The 21,301-nt window shown below is 47.4% G+C and overlaps 1 protein-coding gene across 2 annotated transcripts in view; it reads right to left on the reverse strand.

Moving 5' to 3' along the window:
- LOC147737093 (uncharacterized) overlaps positions 1 to 21,301 on the reverse strand; it is a 54,254-nt gene that overhangs the window by 24,645 nt on the left and 8,308 nt on the right. For both annotated transcript variants that reach the window (XM_086963260.1, XM_086963215.1), the window contains exon 2: positions 4,127 to 4,196. The gene's annotated coding sequence lies outside the window, so the exon portion shown is untranslated. The remainder of the gene's footprint in view (positions 1 to 4,126; positions 4,197 to 21,301) is intronic.

Raw genomic sequence — 21,301 nt, forward strand, 5'->3', positions numbered from 1 at the left:
GGCCTCGTGGCGTGGCCCTCCCTGACCCGTAGCGACCCAACCCTGACCCGTGCACCACACCAGGCCCCTGATTATCCCGGCCTACCCGGCCCACTTCCTCCATGACCCCCCAGACAACACTGGGCTTCCCCGTCCTCACCCCCCATCTTCCCGGTACCGGACGCACCCAAACCCCATCGGTCCCAAAGTGACCATTCCCCTGCTCCTAAGATGGCCACGCCCGGCCACAGCGCGACCTCGGCCCTAGACGCGCCATGCCCGGCTGGGGGGTAGAGAGCTCCCCGTGAGCAAGAGAGGGAGGGGCAGTTTATATCACACCTCCAACCTCCCCTCGAGAGATGGGTTTCGATCGCCCCTCCGGCCTCCCTGAGGGCTGGCTCCACGCCTGCTGAGTGTCTGGGATCCCTCCAGACCCAACTTGAAAGGATCATAGGACCGTGTGGCAGGAAACCCCGACAAACGACCCCCAGGTGCTAAGACCCCTACCTGTGAGGACTCCGGACATCAAAGAGGAGCAGACCTATAACAAGGGGCGCTTTGAGACTATCTGCAGATCGAATCCTGGAACTAAGAGAGCCCTGCTGACGTGGTCGCGGCTCGACAGAACATCGAAGAGAAAACGACCTGAACCTTGGAACCTTGGTGAGCCCTGCTGACATTGTCGCGGCTCCCACCTGGCAGAGAAGGACTTCTGCCTGAAACATCTGAGCCCTGCAGACGTGGTCGCGGCTCCCCTTGCAACCTTGAGAACACCTGAGCCCTGCTGATTGGATCGCGGCTCCCCGAAGATCGTAAGAACTCTGATATCCTTACTCGAGCCCTGCTGACTTGGTCGCGGCTCGGAGACTATTCTGGTCCGGCTGGACCCAAGATCGTATCGTATCTCCCGGCTCGAGGATTGAGAGCTGTGCGCCGGATACGCACCTGCATTGGCCCTGAACATTAAGACTGTCCCGCTACCCCTATCCTTGCAGAGACTTCCTGAGCGCTTGCTCCGTTTGTAAATACGAACCTTGCAGATCATAAAGATCCAGTTACTTTGGTAAGATAAAGAATACAATCCTCAGAACCTACGGTGTGGTGTCCCTTTCTCGAGTGGTGCGAGCTCAGCGCGTGCAATCCTAGATACGAGACTCTTCCCCAGAAGGGTCTCCCACCAGTGCTCAGCAGTATTCCTAGGAGAGGTGGGTCGCAGGGTGGTCAGGTACACATTCTGTACTCCCCTGAGATCGCCCCTTCTAACACTCCCTCTGACAGGAGAGGCAAGGGTCGCATTACAAAGGTGGCAAGCCCTTTGAAAATCCATGCCACAGATAGCTCTTCCTGACCAGGGGAGGAGTGAACACATCCAGCCAGGAAAGGCATTGTTCTCGACCTCAGCGTGCACAGGCACTCTACCCATGAGGCCAGAACACTGACTGGTGGTAGCAGGTTGGCTTAGGACAGTCGATGATCACACTAAGGATTGGTAGAGCTTAGGGGCCCCTCTAAGGGGCCCTCTGTGTGCAATTTTTAATCAATCGGACACTGCAATCGGCACAGGTTTATTATGCTGAGATGTTTAGTATCAAATATCCCATATTTCAGAGAAACCTTCATGAGGCTGGGGAACTCGTAATGACAAGTGCGCAGCCAATGTACTTACTATAGAGCTTCCCTGGTCACTTGCAATATCCCGGAATCAACAAGGATATTGTTGGGGCATATCTGCTCATGCAGCTATGCCATCACAGGAGATATCCCTATGAGACCTGCTAGAGGGGTGTCTTACCTATATCTCAGACAGTCCCCATGGGCATCGCATACAGGGATGAGTGCCATATCGACTCTTCAGATTTGTCTGCACCAAGACACACAGCTGCAGTGGCAGTATGTATGTATGTATGTATGTATCGATGTATGTATGTATGTGCTTGGTGAGGGGTCCCTTAGGGTGGCATAATTTGTGCTGCAGCCTTTAGAGACCCTCTTTAACAACAAGGCCCTTGGTACCAGAGGTATCTTTTACAAGGGACTTATATGTGAGCTAATGCGGTGCCAACCGTGGAAACGACAGGTACACTTAAGGGAAGGAGATCGGGCTCAGGGGACATGGTTGGCAGGGACCCTGTGCACTTACAGTAAATACTATATCATTTTCCGGGTAAAAGGTGAAGGCTAACCATGTCCAAAACAGGCCCTTTCCTACATTGAGACATTTTTCCTAGGACAGCGAAAACTCTACAGCAGGTCTTGCTCACAGTCCTTATACTGTGAGTGCCACTACTGAACATTAATCTTGAATTGTTAAAGCAGGCCAGGATCTGGACAGGAGCCAATGAACAGGAGGGCAACTCACCAGATAATAGAAGTCTTCTGTCTTCACACTCACCTAGAGAACAATGCCATCCCATGTATTGCAGGAGAAAGAGGCCACAACCCTCAGTGAAACACTCACCTCTCAGATGTGATTTGTTAATAAGAATAAAATGAACATAACGCGTCCCTGAGGACCCCACAGATACAGCGTTCCTACCAGTACTATAAATGCTTGAGGTCCTGCAGGTAAACCTAACAGTGCTACAAAGGCTTAGGGGCCCTACAGGTAAACCTTTCCTAACCCAGTGCTACAAATGCTATGTGCTCACTGCAGCAGGACTGGGCGCTCTAGGGCAGCAATGAAGTTGCTTGGCATTTATCTACCCTTAGCTAAGCCACGTGATAAAGGCAGTAGATCAGGATGATTCTCCTCGATCAGAAGTAGCTCTCACTATCGAAAAGGTGGAGACCCTGGTATAACACAAACACAGACTTGCGGTTAGGCTCTACCAGGACATGTAGTAAACTATTAATTTATGTATCTGTAGGATTAGATTGCATTGCAAGTTAATTCATATGTCACTATTTTCCGCACACAACATACAACATAGATTCCTCACATGCATACCCTGATGAAGGGAGAACCCCCAAAATGAATTGGGCAGACTGAATTTAAATTTACTTGCGGAACAGTGGATTTTGAAAGTGATTCTATGAAAATAAATATGCTTAAACTGGAATACAAGTGGATTTGCTTCTAAGGGAAGGAAACATTGATGCACTTTTATGGGTACAAGCTGTGGAGCAGGAGACACAGACCTGATCTAGTCTGGATCTATATAAACAACTGTAGCCAAATACATCTCCCTTCTGGCACGCACGATGAGTGGAATACATAAATACTCCAATAATGAATGAAAAATACACGGCATGCATAGACATGGTCTGCTATGTAACATCTGGACTCCTGTAAACCTAAACGAACACCAGTAATCAGACACTAGGGACATCACCTGAAGCTTGTAACATTTTCCTTTTGTTTGGTATCTTGTTTTTGGGAGGTGGGTTTTTAGGATAAGCTATTTTTGGGTGCATCTGGGGTTGGGGTGTGTCAGGTAGCCCATGTGGTAGACGATGGGAGAGAGGATAAGGAGTGCCATGCCATCCCTTCAAATATTTCTCCCCTAGTATATTCACAGTCCCCTCTTGCTGTCATCAAGAAGTGGAGAGAGGGGAATCGGCAGGCTGCCCCTTTAAGCCGGAGCTGAGGCCTGACATCAGAGAATACACACTTGAAGAAGGCGGGGGCAGAGAGCGCGTCAGGTTGGTTAGTAGTTGGTACAGCTACACGCGGAATGGGATCGCGAGGCGGAGAAACCAGCGGGGGAAGACCGGAAAGACAGAGAAGGTCTAACAGCCTTACGGGAGAGAGAACCGGAGCCCAGGGGAGGTCACAGCTTGTCGGCAAGCAGAACACCCGAACCTGGCGGAGGAGAGAAAGCCAAACCAGATGACCATACCTCACTGAAGGACGCGGAGTCACCACGCCATGGCCCCGGAAGGTCATGGCTCTTCCAGGTGCGTGGGCGTCTATGGGGTTTTTGGATAGGGGCTGAGTAAGAGAGGGACGGGAGGGGAGGCTGAGGGGTGAAAGGGACCCAGGGAAAAGGAAATAAGTGAAACGGAAACAAAGACAAGAGCAGAAATCATCGGCTACTCTTTTTATTTTGGTTGCTCCAATCTCTACACCCTCCCTTCACATTTATTCATAGCTATTAGTTATCCCTCACATCTTCCCTTGACTAAACCATAAAGCAAAAACACTTACCTGAGTCTTTTCCTTCTGTCCGAGGGACGACGGCGGCCGAGGCACACCTAAGGGCCTGAAGTGGAAGACCCTGTGGGAAAGAAGAATATAACAGAGACAATCAATCATTGTGATTTCCTGTAATACTAATAAAAAGTGCATACCAAGAAATTATTCAATGCAGTGTGCTCCCTCTTGACCGACTCTTCTAGAACGGGGAGCTAGATACTTTCCCTACAAGGAAAGGGAGACAGAAACACAGAGACCAACAGACACACACACACAGGAAAGCATAGTAGGAAAACGCTATATACCGTTTTTATATGCTTGCATATGTACATTGTTTTAGAAATATGGTGGAACTATTTATTCTGTTCAATGTGCTTATTTTGCTCATTATTTTTATCTGCTTCTATTATCATTGCAGTTCAGACTGGACTGTTCCCATGAGGCACAGGGTCAAGACTGATTTGCATATAGCCAGGTCTAAACTGGGGTGGCATGGTGAGCAAAATAATGATGGATTTACCCAGATCTCTTGACTGGGGGTGAATGTTTTGATTTGTTCTGCATTCCGTCCATCAATTGTATGTCTTTTGCTCTATTATCATTGCAGCACTTAAATTCTATACAAGAATTACGATGGTTAAATTAATAATGAAAATGCTAATGATATGTTATTTTAATTTGATATTGCACATGAATTACCACTAAGCAGAAACTACTTTAAGGAGAAATTTAGGATTGGTACGTAGAACCACTCTATCTTTGTGAAGTTGAAATAAAGGCTCTTGTATAGTTAATGCCTGAAGTTTATCAACTAAGTTCCACTCAGGTGCAGGGGGAATACTTGGCGGTATAACCCTTTTTAATCCTTCCATGAAGACTTTAATCACTGGTACTCAGAAGAGAGATAGGTGTTGTCTATTTTGCAAGTGTGCAGCTACGGCTCCCAGGTGTAAACAAATGGATGTGTAAGTGAATCCACATTGCTGTAAATGCAACAGATAACAAATGATGTTCTGCACAAACGTATCAAGATGATTGATATTGTTGTTGTTACAATAGGCAACAAAACGTTTCATTTGCTGCATAACATGCTCTAGTAGTAGGCTTTCTAGCTTCCTTGGGAATATTCATACAGTCTGGTTGTAGTTGTAAATAACCAAACTCTATGACTTCAGGAGCCAAATCGCTAGGTTGAGTTCTCTGGGAATTGGATGTCTGATTTCTCCATGGCTCAGAGTGAGGAGACAAGATGTGATATGTAGCTTTTGATGTGGAACCACTCAGAGTTCTAAGGATGAGAGTACCAAGGTTGACAAGAACATGTGGGGTCTATTAAGATCAGTGAGGGACACTTGTCTGAGCTTCCGAACTATAAATGGAATTAGCAGGAGAGGTGGAAAAGCGTAAGCAAAAGCGTTTTCTCCATGTTAATTTCCATAGGAAATTTTGCGACAAGCTACAGCCCGAATTGCTGTACGGAATTACCCGAAATTTGGAAAAAAAGGTAGAGCTTGGTTCAGAACGCAACCTTTTTTAAAAATGGTGTAAATCCGTTCAGTAGTTTTTGAGAAAATCAAAAAATAAGAGTAAAAAAATCAATTTCCCATAGGAAAATTTGTGCAAGGCTACAGCCGAAACTACTGAATGGAATTACCCCAAATTTGGCAAAAAGTTAGTGCTTCGGTCAGAAAGCAACCTTTTTAGGTCTCACCTGAGCCAGCGCATGCCCTGCACTGGTGAGACTTTAAGTAAGTGGGCTTCAGAAAATTCTACCACTGTGGCCTAGAGCTTGCAGTTACGCGCTCGGGCGCCCGCTCACGAGCAGAGGAGCTATCTGGCTTTCCTCTCTCCTCATGGGTCATCAGCTTTCAAAATACAAAAGCTTTCTTTCACATTCCTGAAGTTGATAGCTTCCTTTTCATTTGCCTATATATCCCTACCTCTCTTCTACCCCTCTACCTCCACTCTACATCTCTACCTCCCTACCTCTACTCTACCTCTCTTCTACCCCTCTACCTCTCTTCTACCTCTCTACTTCTCTTCTACCGCTCTACCTCTCTTCATTCCTCTACCTCTCTTCTATCCTGCTACCTCTCCTCAACCCCTCTATCTCTCTTCTACCCCTCTACCTCTACTCTACCTCTCTTCTACCCCTCTACCTCTCTTCTACCCCTCTACCTCTTTTCTACCCCTCTACCTCTCTTCTATCCCTCTACCTCTCCTCTACTCCTCTACCTCTCCTCTACCCTTCTACCTCTACTCTACCCCTCTAACCCTCTTCTACCCCTCTACCCTACCACCGCTCTAACCTACTACCCCTCTATTACCCCTCTACCTCTCTTCTACCCCTCTACCTCTACTCTACCTCTCTTCCACCCCTCTACACCTCTACTACCCATCGACCCCTCTAATATACCTCTTCAACCCCTCTACACCACTTGTACCCCTCTACTACCCCTCTACCCTACTACCCCTCTATTACCCCTCTACCTCCCCTCTACCACTCTTCTACCCCTCTACCTCTATTCTATCCTTCTACCCATCTACTCCTCTACCTCTCTTATACCCCTCTACCTCTACTCTACCTCTCTTCTATCCCTCGAACTCTCTTCTACCCTTCTACCCCTCTACACCTCTATCCCTCTTATACCCCTCTACACCGCTACCCTTTTCTACCCCTCTACTACCCTTCTACCCCTCTTCTACCCCCTTCGACCCCTCTACCCCTCTTCTACAGCTCTACCCCTCTTCTACCCCTCTAACCCTATAATAACCCTCTACCCCTTTTCTACTCTTCTACCCCTCCTCTACCACTCTACTACCCCTCTTCTACCTCTACACTACCTCTCTTCTACCCCTCAATCTCTTGTCTTCCTCTTTTCTAACCCTCCACCTGTCTTCTACCCCTCTACCTCTCTTCAACCCCTATACCTCTACTCTATCTTTCTTCTAACCTCCTACCCCTCTTCTACCCCTACTTCTACTACTCCTCTACCACCGCTCTCCTACCACTCTACCGCTCTACTACCCCTCTTCTCCTTTTCTACCCATCTACCCCTCTACTACCCCTCTACCCCACTACTACCCCTCGTCTACCCCTCTACTACCTCCCACTACTCCTCACTACCCTGCAACCCCTCTACTACTGCTCTACAACCCTCTACTACCCCTCTGATACCCCTCTACCTCTCTTCTACCCCTCTTCTATCCCTCTACCCCTCTTATGCACCTCTACTATACCTCAACCCCTCTATTACCCCTCTACCTCTCTTCTACCCCTCTACCTCTACTCTACCTCTCTTCCACCCCTCTACACCTCTACTACCCATCGACCCCTCTAATATACCTCTTCAACCCCTCTACACCACTTGTACCCCTCTACTACCCCTCTACCCTACTACCCCTCTATTACCCCTCTACCTCCCCTCTACCACTCTTCTACCCCTCTACCTCTATTCTATCCTTCTACCCATCTACTCCTCTACCTCTCTTATACCCCTCTACCTCTACTCTACCTCTCTTCTATCCCTCGAACTCTCTTCTACCCTTCTACCCCTCTACACCTCTATCCCTCTGTAATGGCTGGATTTTCTGAGTAGGTGGGATCAGCCCCCAGGGGCCCCTGTGACCCAGCCAAAACGTACTCACCTTCCGTCCTCAGGACTCCTCTATATCCAGGCACCTGGTACCTACCTGAGGATAGGGAACTCGCAATATACAAGCTCATATTATTAAGAACCCCACTAAATCTATAGGGATACTAAGAATACTCACTGATTACTAGAGATATCCATACCCTACACCACACTTATTCACATCAGTTGGTCTCGCGGCCACCCTGACCCAGACCGTTCTACCCTAGGGCAGATCTGACACACAATCTGGTGCGTCTACACACGGGCCTGCAGAACCCAATGCTCCCTTTTCCAAAGTGTTCGCGATCCTGCGAAACTACACACTAGTTCCACTACCTAGTGCTCTCATTTACTCAAGCCACAATTCAGTGGGTATACACACTGGTTCAACCCCCCAGTGCTCTCATTAACGCCGCATATCAACGACGACCACATTCCTATGAACACCTATACATATATATATATATATTGGGATATTATCTCAGCTGTCTACTCGGGATGAAACTACAATAATAACTTTGAATATGGGTCCGGATTGTATAGTGTACTCTCTGCTCTTGGCATCAAAGGTTCACTCACTCCCTATTTATGTGATCACCACTTACCTGATTGGGATTACTCATCCATTCACATATCTAACAATCACCTAGGAGGTACATTTACCTTCAGTGAACAAGAATAGGGGCTACACACCAGTTTGTTATAAACTGGGGATCTTTTATTATAGTAATATAAACATTTATGCATGTCTAACAAAGGCTATAGGTAGAACACACCACTTGAAAGAGAAGGATTACACATAACAGGAACACTCCGCTAAAAGGGAAAAGATTAGACATAAAGTGTAAATGTAGCTAATGTGATGAAAACAATATCACCTGATTAGTGTGAAGTCTTGTTCTAGCTGTCATCTGGGTTCCTCTCTCGTCTGTGCCTTGGCTCATCTCATGCTCTCTCTCTCTCCCCTGCACTCTTGGGTACACCTCTGCGCTGATCACTCTGTCTCTGGACTCCTCTCCCCCACACGAACTGTCTCTCCACCTTCCGTCTTCAATCTTAATGGTTCCTGCCGCTCTGATCACCGTTCATTCCACTATCTTATTCACTCTGTCTCTGCGCCAATGTCCAATTCCATCTGCTCCCATAGGTTAATCCACGAGCTCTCCTCTATCTCTTCTAAAAGGCATTACTTCAGACTCCAGCTATTCACACCTCCTCCTGATAAGCAACTGCTTCTGACTGCTTCCTTCAGTTCCAGCTCACTATTCAACTCAGCTCTTCTCCAGATTGAACCCTCTCTCTCTCTCTGCCAACTCCACTCCACTGCTGGACTCTCTCCTCGACTCCTCTCTGCTTGACTCCCCTCTGCTCGACTCTCTCCTCGACTGACTGACTCCGCCTCTGCACTTCACAAATATAGAATGCTGTTTCCTCATGGAAAGTTCCAGCCAGCAGCTTCTTCCCACCAATCCCATGCACCAGGCTCCTTGCGCTAGACGCTCCCACAGTGACCAGTCTGCTTGTTTCGTCTAGAGACCTGAGCCCGGGAACAATTCCTGATTAGATTCAGCTCTGGCCGGTTCTCTCCGGTCCGCTTAGGGCGAACAACAGTTATAACTATAAACATTGCTTTTGCCCTAAAAAGCCTCTCTGCTTCCATCAAGATGGAGTCTCTCTAGCTTTAGGCCTGAAAGGGGTGAAATGCTCCTTAGCTCTGTCAGAATACCTACATAAACCATACCAATATATCTAATATGTCAAAGCCAATAGGCAATAGACAGGTTAAAGTCAAGAATAAAGGCATATTAAGCAGCTATCCTCTTCTAGGTCTGGAAAAAGGGCTTAAAAGGGCCAACACAGGCTAAGAATACCTATACTAGATGCGAGCAAGAATAATGATCTATATCACTGCTAAATAAAGCCAAAAACTCTGCCATTACACCCTCTTATACCCCTCTACACCGCTACCCTTTTCTACCCCTCTACTACCCTTCTACCCCTTTTCTACCCCCTTCGACCCCTCTACCCCTCTTCTACAGCTCTACCCCTCTTCTACCCCTCTAACCCTATAATAACCCTCTACCCCTTTTCTACTCTTCTACCCCTCCTCTACCACTCTACTACCCCTCTTCTACCTCTACACTACCTCTCTTCTACCCCTCAATCTCTTGTCTTCCTCTTTTCTAACCCTCCACCTGTCTTCTACCCCTCTACCTCTCTTCAACCCCTATACCTCTACTCTATCTTTCTTCTAACCTCCTACCCCTCTTCTACCCCTACTTCTACTACTCCTCTACCACCGCTCTCCTACCACTCTACCGCTCTACTACCCCTCTTCTCCTTTTCTACCCATCTACCCCTCTACTACCCCTCTACCCCACTACTACCCCTCGTCTACCCCTCTACTACCTCCCACTACTCCTCACTACCCTGCAACCCCTCTACTACTGCTCTACAACCCTCTACTACCCCTCTGATACCCCTCTACCTCTCTTCTACCCCTCTTCTATCCCTCTACCCCTCTTATGCACCTCTACTATACCTCAACCCCTCTATTACCCCTCTACCACTGCTCGCCTACCCCTCTACTAACTCTCTTCTACCGCTCTACCCCTTTTCTACCCCTGTACCACTCTTCTACCCCTGCACCCCTCTTCTACCCCTCTACTACTTCTCTTTTACCCCTCTACTTCTCTTCTACCTCTCTTCTACCACACTACCTCTCTTCTACCCCTCTACTGCTCTTCTACCCGTCTACCTCTCTTCTACGCCTCTACCTCTCTTCTACCCCTCTTACCTCTCTTCTACCTCTCTACCCCCCTTCTACCCCCTACACCTCTACCCCTCTACTACCCCCTCAAACCTACTACCCCTGTAACCTACTACCCCTCTAGTGCCCCTCTACCTCTCTTATACCCCTCTACCTCTTCTACCAGTCTACCTCTATTCTACCTCTCTTCTACCACTCTACCTCTTTTCTATCCCTCTACCTCTCTTCTACCCGTCTACGTTTCTTCTATCCCTCTAGCGCTCTTCTATCCCTCAACATCTCTTCTACTCTTCTACCACTCTACCTCTTTTCTACCCCTTTACCACCTCTCTTCCCTTTTACTACCCCTCTTCTAACCTTCTACCCCTCTACTATCCTTCTACCTCTCTACCATCCCTCTTCTACCCCTCTACCACTCCTCTACCCCTCCTCTACCCCTACCCCTCTTTTACCCCTCTACTTCTCTTTTACCACACTACCTCTCTTCTACCCCTCTACCTCTACTCTACCTCTCTTCTACCCCTCTACCTCTCTTATACGCCTCTACCTCTCTTCTACCCCTCTACACTACCTCTCTTCTGCCCCTCTACCTCTCTTCTACCCCTCTTCAATACCTTTACCCCTTTCTACCCCTCTACAACTGCTCTATCCCTCTACCCCTCTTCTAAACCTCTACACCTCTTCCCTTTCTTCTACCCCACTACCCCTCTATTCCTCGTCTACTACCCCTCTACTACCCCTCTACCTCTCTACTACCCTTCAACTCCTCTTCTACCAAATTCTATTAGGGCCCAGAACCATTTTATTTAGTGATGTCCATCGGCACACTTTCCTGCATCTTGTAGTAAATTGAATATTGACAAACAGAAGTGTTATTTCCAGAAACAGTGAATTCTGCAGCTTGTCTGTGTATCTTTTATCTGCACCTCACGGACTCCTCACATTCCTCTTGAGAGAAGATCCTGCCTCCTACTCATTAGTGTTGTTTCAGTAACTGTTTCTATCATGTGTTCATGTTTCATTGACTTGTATTAGGAGAAAAGTGTGTAAAAATACATTGTGTAGCATTAGCATTATATACTCAAATTGCTTTAGGGTGGATGCCTTCGTCCATTGCATAGACAATTGTCACTTGTTAGTTTGCTTGGCCTTTTGCTATTTTTGTATTAAATGTATTCAATGTAATCTGCCTGTTACTAAGTGACTGACTTGAATTGTATCTTGCTGATGTGAGCTGCGGAATTGCTCAGTGTATTGTGTCTGCCATGATTTTGTTCCTCAATAAAGGTTTTTGAAAACTTTAAAAAATAAGAAAAAAATAATATTTTTTTTGCATTAAATGTATGATAGATTTGTTGGCCTCCCGGTGTGCTGTGTTTTATTTTACATATCACTAGAGATGACGAGGAAAATGGCAGTCCAGTATATACATTCTTCATATAAATCAACTCACTGTATACTGTTCTGGAGGTTCAGTCCCACAGACATTATCTCTAACTGAACGCAGGCACTTTAGGAAGCATGTGCTTTTCAAACCAGTTGCCCTCTGATGCGGCACTATTGGATAAGTCAAAATGTCCTGAATATTAGGAGGATTACCGTATCTAGTGCACTCTGTTAGACAGCACTCACCTGTGGTAGTAAGATGGTAATAGGCACCTTATCACCTATGCACGGTACAGGGCTTTGAGTTACAGAGCTCCTCACGCTGTGGAGAAGATTAGGTCACATTTACCCATTTTCCCATATTTGGTCCTGATGAAATGCCAACAGATTGCTCCATGACTACACAGGGCATGAACAAAGTTGACCTGAAGTATAGACCCCAGCTTACCAGCAGGTCCATAGGTGATCGACACTTTCACACAGTGATAGGGGCAATTAGTTCCTCAATTTCTCTGCCACTGTTTTTAATCTCAACATGGACCAGGAAGATCACATTACCTAAATTGCGGCAACTGGCTGATAGTTGATCTTATAGTCATACTTTCACCAATCTCACATCTTATGACACAACATCCTCTGTCCTACTATGCTCATCCAGAGTACTTAATAAAAGATCTATGACAAAGTGTCCTGTTGTGGTGCCCGCCAGGCATTGTAGCCCCGGCCTGGTGAGGAGTATAGCCCAATGATGAAGCATGTCACCTTCAGGTGAGTGAACACAACTTGTCTTAAAAGCAAATGCTTCCTAGGGTGTCTGCGTTCAGTTACAGATAATGTCTCTGGGACTGAACCTCTGGAACAGTATACTGTGATTTGATTGACCTACCGGCCATTTCCGCCTGCCCTTTGCTGTTCTGTGCTGCTCAGGGACCTGCTTGTTGTTTGTGGCTGCCTTCTTTGACGGACTTTGCTCCATCTACATCGCGGAGCGGGGGACTGCCAGGACTCCAGTTCCCAGGAGGCAGTGCGCTCTCGCGACATTTCCATCGGGCCAAAGAGGATAAATTAGCGTTGGGGTACCGTGGCGCGGGACGAGCGCGGGCTCGCTCGGGCTAAGCCTGGGCCAAGGGCGGTCCCATCCTTGCCCGTCAAAGGCCGGAGGAGGCCGGGCAGGGCCACCCCCCTTGAGTCTGAAAACAGGACACCTTCCATAGGGACGGACGCTAGACCCAGAGTGGCAGTAAGTGAAAAGCCGGATACACTCTTTTTTTTTTTTTATGGAAGCCAAGGTTTGTCAACATAAATATTTGCATAAACCAGTATTATATCATAGCAAAAAGCTGAACAGCAAAAAAGTTTCAAGTCAAGTTTCAAGTTTAACATTTGTATAGTGCACTACTCACCCAGGGGGTCTCAAGGCGCTTGTGGGGGGGAGGGAGGGTAGTTTACTTATCGAAAAGCCAAGTTTTTAGTTGCTTTCTGAAGGAGAGGTGGTCCTGTGTAAGGCAGAGATGGGTGGGGAGAGAGTTCCAGGTTTTGGCCGCTAAGTAGGAGAAGGATCTTCCCCCATGGTGGATCTATGGATGCGCGGAATTGTGGCGAGGGCTTGATTGGACGATCGTAGTTTGCGGGTGGGGGTGTAAAAGGACAGGCGCGTGTTGAGGCATTCGGGTCCTAGGTTGTAGAGGGCTTTGTGTGCGTGGGTGAGGAGACGGAACGTTATTCTCTTGTTGACGGGGAGCCAGTGGAGGTCTTTCAGGTGACCGGAAATGTGAGTTTGGCGGGGGAGGTCTAGTATGAGTCTAGCTGAGGCGTTTTGGATGCGTTGGAGTTTTTTCTGTAGTTTGGCTGTGGTTCCGGCATAGAGGGTGTTTCCGTAATCCAGTCGGCTTGTGACCAGTGCGTGGGTGACCGTTTTTCTTGTTTCGGCGGGGATCCAACTGAAGATTTTTTTGAGCGTGCGTAGGATGTTGAAGCATGATGATGAGACGGCGTTGACTTGTCTGGTCATCGAGAGGGAGGAGTCTAGGATGAAGCCTAGGTTGCGCGTGTGGTCCGTAGGTATGGGTGCGGTTCCCAGGGCCGGTGGCCACCATGAGTCGTCCCAAGCAGAGGGGGATGAGCCTAAGATGAGGACTTCCGTTTTGTCCGAGTTCAGTTTTAAACGGCTGTTCTTCATCCACTCGGCTACATCTTTCATTCCTTCGTGTAAGTTGATTTTGGCGGTGTTTGGGTCTTTGGTGAGGGAGAGGATCAGCTGGGTGTCGTCTGCGTAGGAGATGATGTTGAGGTTGTGTTGGCGCGCGATGGATGGGAGGGGGCTCATGTATACGTTGAAGAGGGTGGGACTGAGAGATGATCCTTGTGGTACGCCGCAGATGACTTCGGTGGCCTCTGATCTAAAAGGTGGGAGGCGGACTCTCTGCGTTCTTCCGGCGAGGAACGAGATGATCCAGTCCAGTGCTTTTCCTTGTATTCCGATGTTGCTGAGGCGTTGTATGAGGGTGTTATGGCAGACTGTGTCGAAGGCTGCGGAGAGGTCAAGTAGGATGAGGGCAACTGTTTCTCCGTTGTCCAGTAGTGTTCGAATGTCGTCTGTTGCTGCGATGAGGGCGGTCTCGGTGCTGTGTTTGGCTCGGAAGCCGGACTGAGATGGGTCGAGGGAGCCGTTAGATTCGAGGAAGGCGGCGAGCTGACTGTTGACTGCTTTCTCAATGACTTTGGCAGGGAATGGGAGGAGCGAGATGGGGCGGTAGTTCTTAAGTTCAGTGGGGTCTGCTGTGGGTTTCTTCAGGAGGGCGCTGAGTTCGGCATGTTTCCAGCTTTCCGGGAAGGTGGCGGAGTTGAGGGAGCAGTTGATGACGTCTCGGAGATGGGGAGCGATGATGGAGTCTGCTTTGTTGAAAATGTGGTGCGGGCATGGGTCGGTTGGCGATCCTGAGTGGATGGAGTTCATCAGGCGGATGGTGTCTTCAGTGGTGATTGGGTTCCAGGCTCAAAGGTTGTTAGAGGGGGGTTATGGTTCGCAGGTGGGTGGAGTGGACTGGTCTTCAGACTGGTTTTCAAAGCTGTTTTGTATGTCAGCAATTTTGTTGTGGAAGAATGAGGCTAGGGAGTTGCAGAGGTCTTGGGAGGGAGAGATATCGTTGGTGCCGGCGGTGGGATTGGTAAATTCTTTGACAATGTTGAATAGTTCCTTGCTGTTGTGGACGTTGTTGTCAGGTCGATCCTTGAATGCTGCTTTCTTGGTGGATCGGATCAGTTGGTGGTGTTTGCGGGTGGCGTTCTTGAAGGTGGTCAGGTTGTCAGTGGTTGGGGTTTTTCGCCAGGCTTTCTCGAGGGTGCAACATAACTTCTTGGATTTCTTAAGGTCATCGTTGAACCAGGGGGCTTTTTTGCTACCTTGCATGATTTGATGGTTTTTCAGGGGTGCTAGGTTGTTGGCGCTGTGGGTGATCCAATGTGTGAGGTTAGTGGCTGCTTGGTTTGGGTCCGATGACTTGGCGGGAGGGTTTTGGTGAAGCGATGTGAAGAGCTGGTCGGTGGTAATTTTGTTCCAGTTTCTTCGGGGAATTGGTTGTGGGAGTTTGTGGGTCGAGGTTTTTTTGTAGTTGAAGTGAATGCAGCTGTGGTCTGTCCAAAGGAGAGCTGTGGTGTGGTTGAAGGAGATGTGCTTGCTGGAGGTGAAGATTGGGTCGAGCATGTGCCCGGCATAGTGGGTGGGGGTATCAACAAGTAGTTCGAGTCCGAGGTTGGCCAGGTTGTCCAGAAGGGTGGTGGTGTTGTGGTCGTTTTTCTTTTCCAGGTGGAAGTTGAGGTCTCCCAGTAGAATGTAGTCCTCGGAGGGGAGGGAGTGTGGGCTGATGAAGTCAGTGATGTCTTCGCTGAATTGTGTGCGGGGTCCAGGTGGCCTGTAGATGAGGGTGCCTCTGAGTGTGGTCTTGGGGTCGGTGTGGATCTGGAAGTGATGCGGTCGTGATGCGGATGGTGTTCTTGTGGACGATGGCGATGCCTCCTCCTGTTTGGTTGGTGCGGTCCTTTCGGATGATCTTGTAGCCGTCCGGGATGGCTATGGCGATGTCGGGCGCTGATGTGGAGTTCATCCAGGTTTCTGTAAGAAAGGCGACGTCCGGCGATGTAGTGTCGAGTAGGTTCCAAAGGTCAATGGCGTGTCTGTGGACCGAGCGGGTGTTAAGCAGGATGCATTTCAGGTGGTTAGTGTTAGAGCTCTGTTTGGAGTTAGAGGATTTGGTGTGGGTCCTGATGCAGTCGAACTTGCAGGAGAGGCAGGTGAAGGGTCCATGGCTGTGTCCTGGGCGGCTTCGTAGCAGTTAGGGAGTCGGCCAGGGTTAAGTGCTGAGAGGGTAGCGGAGTCGTAAGTAATGCGGGTGGAGAGGGGTTTGCGGGGTCCGGGGGGTTTGGTGCTGGGCGCGGTCCAGGCGCGGACGGGCGTAGATGGGCTTACCTTTGGCGCACCTTCGGCGCGCATAGGGCGGGACCGCTACGCGCAAAAGCATCTGTCATATGTGGGGGTGGAGGGGGGAGGGGCGAGGGAGGAGCAGCTGGGAGGCGGGAGCGGGATGGAGAGCCGGGCTGGGAGGCACAACAACAAACAACAAAATGGCAGCAAGCCCAAAAGCGATACAGGACGAGATTGGGGCATAACCTGGAATCGCTATTAAATGGGCAGTGGCGCCGGTACAATCAGGCACAGATAGTTGAAGCAGGCAAAGCGAGCAGTGCACAGTTTTACAGTTAATGCAGAGCAGTCTAGCAGTATAGCGCTACGATGTCTATATCATTAGGCACAATAAATAATTACAGTGAGCAGAGCGAGCAGCACATAATTCCAATAAGGCAATGATTAGTCAGGCAGAAGCGCTACAATACCACTTCTAACAGCAGGGAGCAGTGTGAGGAGCGACCGCTTCTGAGCTAGGCAGGACGGTCACAGCGTTAGAGCAATCGGGTCGAGCCTTAACTTTAGTGGGAGGGAGGAGCAGCTGGGAGGCGGGAGCGGGGTGGAGAGCCCGGCTGGGAGGCACAACAACAAACAACAAAATGGCAGCAAGCCCAAAAGCGATACAGGATGAGATTGGGGCACAACCTAGAATCGCTAATAAATGGGCAGTGGCGCCGTAACAATCAGGCACAGACAGTTGAAGCAGGCAAAGCGAGCAGCGCACAGTTTTACAGTTAATGCAGAGCAGACTATCAGTATAGCGCTACGTTGTCTATATCATTAGGCACTTTAAATAATTACAGCCCCCTGTAAACACTCACACAATAAATAGATAAATAGATAAATAGACAATTGATGAGGTCTTAAATCTCATTCCCACCCTCCACCAAACAAACTGGCCACTACATCCTCACCCTCTGTTTTAATCAAATCTCGAACCCCATGTTTTATTAAATCTATTAAGTCCCCCATTTCTGGCTGCGAAGGTATATTCACTTTTCTTTACCCTTCTCATCTCATGCCCCCATTCCAAGGCTGCCGGAATTAAGTCCGTGTGCCAATCTTGAAGGACCAGTGATCTTGCAATCGCCATAGCTATGTACAGAAATCTAGTCACTGAATCTGCAAAATGGAGATCTGGGTCAAAGCCAAAAAGAATTAACCTGTCATTTACTTCCAACTGTAAATTGCATTCTTTTTCGAGATACACAAATACCTCTACCCAGTACACATTAATCTTTTGGACAGGGGAGCATAATATGTGACCAATTGGCAGCAGGAAAGTTCAAACATCGGAAACATTGGGAAGACTGATTGGGGTACATTTTGGCGAGGGCTAAAAAATAGCATCATGCGTCAATTTGCCCCTCTTAAGGAGCTGAAATTCAACCTGTTAATAGTGGTCCCAATATAGGGGGAGATTTCACAGTTTTCCTGTTCTGACCACTTCCTTAAAGCTTTAGATTCAACATCCACCCCCCTTACCGAGGTCAAATATTTCTTCCAGGCACCAGGCTTCTTGTCTGATACCTTAACAAAAAGATCCTCCACCAACCAATTCTGAGCCAAAAAGGAAATAGCGCTAGCGGCAAGATATTTAAATAAAGTGCCATAGGAATTCATTAAGATAAAATCATTGGTCAATGATTGGAGCATATCTATCATAGACACCCAGTTACCATCCTGTATAAAGTCAGAGATTTTAACAAACCCTGCTTTCGCCTATTTTACAGCCAGATATCTAGGTTGTCCAACACCTATGAAGGGGAGAATTTCTTCTAACAAGGAAGCAGAGTTGATTGCAGGTATGGAATATTTTTTAAAGAATGCCTGCCTTCTTTAAAAGCCACTGCAAGCTCTTGTAGCGGACCGGCTTTGGAGATCTGAACATTAACAACGGAGAATGAATTTGGGTGTCCTGACACATAAGATTGATAAAAAAGTTGGTAAAACAATGTGTTTGTGGTGCGGGCTTAAACCTCGATAAATATTGTGCAAAATACGCATCATAGTAGCTTTTAAGATTGGGAAGTGCTAAACCACCCTGATCCAAGTCTTCATATAAAGTGCTAAGTGCAAGGCGTGGGACTTTCTTTGCCCATATAAAGGCTGTAAACATTGAATCAACCTGAGAAAAGAAGGAATTTGATAAAGTGCACGGAATTGAGGCAAACAAAAAATTAAATAGCGGTAAAACAGACATCTTAATCAGAGCCACTCGTCCCATAATAGACAAAGGAAGTAAATTCCATCGGGAGAACAGCCCTTCAACTTTCTTTATTAGGGGATCAAAGATTAATTTATATAGATCATCAATTAGATTTGAGAAAAATATTCCCAAATATCTCTTTGGATTCGAGTTAACAGAGCCCCGGATATCAGGGTGTAGATTTATAGCGTCACTCCCACACTGAATAATTTCCGTTTTGCCCTTATTAATGCGGTATCCCCCTAAAGCTTCAAAGTCCTCAAACAACTTGAAGACCTTGGATTGCACCTCAACTGTGGGCTTAATTAAGAGCATGATGTCAGCAGCATACGGCTTTATTTTGGGCATTGCTGTAATTGGAGGACAAATATCGACACAGTTACGAATAGCTGTTGCTAAGGGTTCAATAAAAAACGCAAATAGCACCGGTGATAAAGGGCAACTTTGCCTCGTGCCTCGCTTAATTTTAATAGATCCATCGCGTTCTCATATAGGGTCTGAATTAAAAGTATCAATGACCTTGGGATATTAAAAGAGTGTAAAATTAAAAATAATGTCTCCCAGACCACAAGGTCAAAGGCCTTTTCTGCATCTAATAATAAGATGAGAGACGGAATCTTCTGACCGTCAAAGTAATCCAGGGCTTCTGCGAGAAAGTGAGTGTTAGTAGACAATTGTCTACCAGCTAGAAACCCGTTCTGGTCAGGGTGGATCAACTGTGCTGCAAATGTATTGAACCTATAAGATAAAAGTTTTGTGCCGATTTTGTAGTCCGAGTTCAGCAGCGTGATCGGACGATAAGAGCTAGGATCCATCTTATCCTAACCTGTCTTTGGGAAACTTACACGGTTCTACTGCCTAAAAGATTCCGGAACTGGCCCTCCTTCTAATAAAGAATTAATCAGGAATAGAAAAAAATCTGAAAGTGCTCCAAAAAAGATCTTGAAAAATTCTGCGGGTAGTCCATCTGGACCACAGGCCTTGCCATTCACCAAACTTTTTACGACTTCCTCCAGTTCTGACAAAGAGAAAGGGCTCGGCATAGATTGATTATCTATTTCAGACAGGGTCGGGGATGGATTATCTTGAAGGAATTTAGCAAGCAGTTGGCCATCAACCCTTTGTGATTTACCATAGATAGAGTCGCAGTGGGCCATCATAATGTCCCCTATTATCCCTCGGTCTTCTGTGGGAGCTGCTATCAGGGGGCATTTTAATGCTTTAATTTGATTTGCTGTGGCCTGCTCTTTGGCCTGCCACGCCAATAGCCTACCAGTGAAATTACTTTCCTCATAAACCTTCTGTTGAAAGCGTTGAAAAAAGATCTCACTTTGGATGTTATAGGCAGAGCAGAGCTCACGTTTGGCCTGATCAAGACGTTTTTTATTAGAAACAGTAGGGTCTTTCAAAAATATCTTGTTTAGGGCATGGATCTTATCTTCATGCTGTAACTTTTCCAGCCTAGCTTTTTTTGACATGGCTGCATCTTTGCCTATTAAAAGCCCCCGCACAAATGCTTTAAGTGAATCCCAAACTATATGTGGTTTAGCAGACATAGTGTTCTGATTCAAAAATTGTCTAATCTCTAACTCCATGGACTTTACCCAGTCTTCATCATTTAAGTACTGCTTATTGAAAGCCCACCGTTTTGGGAGTCTCAATCCTTCCCCCAGATGGATTTCCAAAGTGAGCATTGCGTGATCTGAGAATGCATTAAAAAAAAAATTGTTGTAAAAACTCTAACCCCTGGGAGATAAAAAAAAATCAATACGGGAGGATACACATAGTGGACACGTCCTCCAGTGAATGAGTGGAAGTAATAGCTGATTACATCTGTTTTAGCAGTTAGGGAGGCAGCGCCTTGTGCTTTGTGGACTCTATTTCATTTTTAGTGCCTTTCGTACTGTATGTAACGTAGGACCTGACCATAGTTCTATAGCACATCTGCGCTGTAACCGGTGGGAGTATCGAACACCACTCAGTATGAGTAAGCGGAAGGTGATTCCTGGGGTAGGGGGCGGGGTTAAGGGAGACCCTTGATGCATTTCTTTTAAGAGCAGAATCACTGTTAGTCCACGAAATTCAGCTCACAGAAAAAAGATTGTCGCTAGATACACTGCTCGAACATAAGCGATCATCAATGGGACCCATAGCAAGGTCTAAAACACCAAGTAAAAGTATCCTCCAAGGTCCATCAAAGCAGGATAGTGGCAGCATCACTAGTGCTGTGGCTCATGTTCCCCATATGACACAGGAGGGTGGCTCCATAGCAAGGTCTAAAACACCAAGTAAAAGTATCCTCCAAGGTCAATCAAAGCAGGATCGAGGCAGCATCACTAGTGCTATGGTTCATGGTCCCCATATGACACAGGAGGGTGGCTCACTTATGTACCCTGATGACCCACTTATAACGGATTCTGACCCTGACCGGTCTCACATTAGTATTGAAGAGGTGGAGAAGAATTCCAGTGCGTCCACTCAGTGATTGACAGGCCAGAACAAGGGCCATCAGAGTTGGTAGCCTCTAGGGCCAACTCAGGTACAGGAAGCATAGTAAGGGGGGCGGAGAAGTGATCACAAGATCAAAAGGTGCAATAAAAGACACATCTACTACGCAGTTGGTATCACCTCTAGCTGACGCAAGGACCCGGGGCACACGATCGGGGGGGGAGGGGGCCGATTGTTTCAAAGCCAAATTCAAAACAGAAGGGTGTCGTAAAGATCA

This window comes from Lissotriton vulgaris, chromosome 1_1, assembly GCF_964263255.1.
Source record: "Lissotriton vulgaris chromosome 1_1, aLisVul1.2, whole genome shotgun sequence".
In the NCBI taxonomy this organism is placed as follows: domain Eukaryota; kingdom Metazoa; phylum Chordata; class Amphibia; order Caudata; family Salamandridae; genus Lissotriton; species Lissotriton vulgaris.